Raw genomic sequence first — 4,723 nt, forward strand, 5'->3', positions numbered from 1 at the left:
TCCCCTCGGGAATGGACACAACTTCTCTATCCAATCAGGTAAGGCCTCATATACGAAGGGCGAGGCATCGGCTTCAAGTCCACTCCGAACTTCTCCAGCATGTTCAAGAGTTGTCCTTAATCATATATGTTCGGCTCGCTCAGTTCCGTGGATTGGTGTTCGCCAGTGTTCACATCCTGAGCATTTGCTCCTGATCCACTCCCTTGAGGTATAAATTCCCCTTGGGGAGCCGATGTACTCGTCCCTATGTGATCAGCCTTTCCTGTAATACCCCGTAGAATTATTAGCGTTTATTTTCGTGTGTGTCCGATTTTAATTGATTAGGACCTCGAAAATAGTGAATAAATTCACGTGATGAATTTATAAGGGTAAAAATGTGATTTGCTATGTGTTTGCCTTAAATGTGATTTTTGGCAATTTTACGTGTTAAAAGTGAATTTTGTGATTTTTCACTAAAAACCGTAAAAATAATTATTTTAAATATTTTTAAAAGCCCAAAAATATTTTAAAAACAGCCCATATGATATGATTTAATGTTTTTGAATATTTGGTAAAGTTGAAATTATTTTGCCCCTAGAGTTCGAATTATTTACAAGAATGCCATAATGGCAAACTTGTAAATAATTGAAACTTCAAATAAATATCTAGATATTTTCCTAAGCTAAACTTGGTGCCCAAGTCTCTATTTCATCTTCTCCATTTGAGTGTGGGTGCCGAACCATTCAAGCTCAAAACACAAAAATTTATCCTTTGATTTTCTCTCAAAATTTTCTTAACGGAAATTGACGAGGAGCTTACGTAGATCATTAATCTATATTTGCATGTTCGTTTGAGGTATAATTTCAAGCTCAAATCTTAGTTTTTATTTGCTGATGTTGGTTGAGGTCTAGAAACATGCTTAGGATGGTTTAAATTTGATGTTTGATGGATAATTAGTTGGTTTTAATTACTAGTTTAATGGGTTTCGGTTTTTAAATAATTTTTCCGTAAAAATTAAATTATTTATTTAAATTTCTGGGCTGATCTATATGTTGAGATTTATATATGCTTAAAAGTTAAATTTTTGTGGATTAAAAATGTTAATTTATTCGGGTGTTAATTTAATTAGTTGGGTTTCGATTTTTAATTGTTTTAAAGCTTAAAAATAGCTTAAAAAGGGTAAATAAATCGATTTTTAATTTCTGGAAATAATTTTGTTCATGTATGAGTTATGTTTGTGGTTGATGTTAATTAAATGGTTGATGGTTAATTTTTAGCGGTTTAATAATCGGGTTTAATTTTTAATAACTCTATTCGGCCAAAATTGTTCTAAAAAGGGTATTTATGTCATTTTTAGTTTCTGGGCAGAAAATATTTAAGAAAAATTTATGAAATATGTTTGATAATTATTTGTGGAGTTTAAATGATTTTTGTGTAGTGTTTTGACGGATTAATAATCGGTTTTGATTATTAATTGATATTTCGGTTTTAATGGTTAAAATAATGGAAAATAAATATTTTAAAAAAATATTGGGCTGCTGTTTTTACAAGATAAAAATTAAAAATGTATTTGAAAATAATTTTGATGAATTTCGGTGTTAAAATGGCTTAAAATGAATTTTTAAGCGTTTTTAGCGTTTTTGAGTTTTCCGGCCAAAACCACCGGAATACGGTGACCGGAGTTTGAGTAGAGGGGATAGAGCATGTTGGCTCAGTCCTAAACTCAATTGGCAGCAGTTAGTGCCGAAATGTTTTTGGCAGAAAATAAGGGGGGGCCGAGCCCCGGGTCAAAAATATTTTACGGAAAAATATTTTTGGATATTTTTGAATTGTAATATGATTGTTGATATTTTCTAAAGGTGTATTTTAGAAAATTATGTGAATTGAATGTGTGATAGAATTATATGGAATTATAATTCTATGTTTATTTATTGAAAATAAATAAACTACGTGGTGTATCGTATAGAAATACGATGACGCGGAAATAGATAGTCGGAATCAAATTTGGTTTGTGATTATGTGGTTATATGGTTGAGTCGGTCTAGAGTTTATCCTAGAATTTAGAGTTATTACATTTATTAATGTTTAATCTCTAAATTAGATCCAGCGAGTTTTGTCGCGGAAACCGGCGAGCAAAGGTTTTGATTAATCGACGGGTGGTATTTTTATATTTGGAATAAGCGAGTACTGTGAGTGTGTTTACAACTTATACTGCTAAATATTAGTATTAAAAATATTGCGAACTGCTTTACATGATTTGCAAATGCTTTATTTTATTTTGAATTTAAATCGCATGAACTATTCATAGTGTTGAAACCGATTTAGATTCATTGAAACATGCTTACTATTGGGCGGCAATAGTGCTGTGTGATCACCGGTATTGCATTTAGAATGGGTTGCATGTGAATGTGCTGTGTGAATCCTGGCGACGGCCTGGAAAGTCAGGCGACGGCCTAGACTCTGTGTGAACAGATCTTCAGAGGCAACGGAATATAGACGACCAAAGGCAGTAAAGAGAAACTGCCGAGATCTGAGAGGTTGAACCTTTTAAAAAAGTGAAATGGCGACGGTATATATATGTACTGCCGAAATCTGTTGTATGGTGAAAGAGTCTAAAGACCTTCACATACGTAAAATATGAATGATCAGATTTGACGGGCTAGAGTACAAAAAGAAATGAATAAATACGGCCATAAAAAGGTTAACCCGTAATGTGGTGAAATGATGTGTAATATTTATGTTTCCTGTTTTGAAAGCATATAGGAACATGAATCATGGTTTAGGGTTTCATATGAATCGGTAATCTGGAATGCATTGCTTTCATATTAATGTTTATTAGTACATGTTGTACGCATTCACCAGTTTTTATAACTGACCCCGTTGAATTTAATATTTTTACAGGCGAGTAGTTTGACGTGTGGATTTCCAATTTCTTGTTCCGGAAATCCCTGGCTTGTATAAAGTGAGAATGACTTTCCTTTATGTGTCTAGAGTTGCAGTAGCTAGAATAATGAACGGTGATACCTTAGTAGTCGTTGGACTTATTTATGCTTTATATTTTATAACGCTTAAACTCTGATATATGTAATATGTGAATGCTGTGCGAAAGTCCGAGCGACTGCACGAGTATAAAATGCGGCGAGCGCATCTGCATAGTGAAATGCAGTTAAGTCCATAGAGAAATGGCCTGCATAGTGAAATGCAGTAATTACCATAGTAAAATGGTACGCATATTGAGATGCGTGATAAACCATAGAGAAATGGTTTTGAAACTAAAATGCGATAATTAAAGAGAAAATTATGTGCATGTTTTAAATGGTAATTTTTATGAGAACGTTTTAAACTGCGATTTTAAAATGTTCGAAAATGATTTGAATTCCGCGAAAAATTTTAAGTGATTTTTAATGTATTTTAAGGCTTGCTACGGGTTTCGGAGCAACCACTCCCATTCCCTAGCGCCGGTCTCGATGCCGAGAATCGGGTCGTGACAAAAGTGGTATCAGAGCGATGGTCGAAAAACGGGCCATTGTCGAGTTTGATATCAAAGTGATGGTTTATAGTCTTAAACTATTACTAATATGTGAAAGGAGTAATGAAAGTTGGTATCATTTCCACTGACTGAGTGATAGTCGAAAAGTGGTTGATAGTAAAGGTGGTATCATTGTAATATACCGTATGGAATGTGAACCTAGGAAATTGGTATAGAGTCTACTGCAACATATAAGTTTCTGTCATGTCATTTGTTAAGTCATCATTTGTTTTAAATATTCCCAGCTGTGCTCTAGGATCGAGTCTGTATGCTTGTTAGGAGTAAGTAGAGCCTGATAGTATACGATTAGAACGCTTAGATAGATTTTAATAGACGACGTGCTTTGATCAGAATGGCTGATCAGCATGAGGAAAACATTCAAGAGGAGAATGTTCATGATGAGGAGTCCGTTCATAACGATGCGATACCCGCAGCAGGCGAAGGTCGTGGTCGTGGACGTGGACGTGGTCGAGGTCGTGGTAGAGGCCATGGGCCTAATTTTAATATTCCGGGCTTTGATTTCGAACAATTTTTAGCTGGCATAGCAGCCATGCAAACGAATCAAGCGGAAGTGCAAAACATGCACAGAGAGCAGTTGGATTACCAACAGCAGAGAGTTGGTGCTAATGTTGATCGTGATCTCGTTATGGCTTACATGAGGCTCAAGCCCATGAAGTTTGATGGATCGAACGATGCGTTAGATTTCTTAGAGGAAGTAGAAATGAATGCTAGACGTCTTAATGCTAGTGAAAGACAGTCTATACTGATGGTGGAGATGTCAGTAAAAGGATCTGCGAAGGATTGGTTTCAAAGGCATATTCAACCAAGTATGGGAGAGATGACTTGGAATGAATTTGTCACTCGATTTAAGAATTTCTTTCTGCCGTTTTCAGTAACGGAGAATTATCGAGAGAAAATGTTGAGTCTGAATAAGATAGGAAAGACTGTGCAGGAGTATGTGACGGAGTTCACAAGATTGAGTCGATTCACACCTGATCTGATGTTGGATAGAGATAGGGTGAATTCAAGGTTTATTAAGGGGCTAGGACCCGAATATATTGGATTGCTATCTGATGTTAGTAAGGATCTGGTTCAAATCATCGATAGTGCACGTCAGATGGAAAGTACTTTGATCCAATTTGGAAAGATCAATGTTACTGGTGAGCTTGTAAGAGAAGGAACTGCTAGTTCGAATACGAATAGGTTCATTGGACC

At 35.4% G+C, this 4,723-nt stretch overlaps 1 long non-coding RNA gene across 1 annotated transcript; it reads left to right on the top strand.

Moving 5' to 3' along the window:
* Positions 1-302: 302 nt before the first annotated feature.
* LOC126666307 (uncharacterized) lies at positions 303-3,295 on the top strand. Its single transcript, XR_007637857.2, has 2 exons — positions 303-834; positions 2,081-3,295. It is a non-coding gene; the product is annotated as an uncharacterized LOC126666307 (long non-coding RNA).
* The last annotated feature ends 1,428 nt before the right edge of the window (positions 3,296-4,723 follow it).

This window comes from Mercurialis annua, linkage group LG1-X (assembly GCF_937616625.2).
Source record: "Mercurialis annua linkage group LG1-X, ddMerAnnu1.2, whole genome shotgun sequence".
NCBI classification, from domain to species: Eukaryota; Viridiplantae; Streptophyta; class Magnoliopsida; order Malpighiales; family Euphorbiaceae; genus Mercurialis; species Mercurialis annua.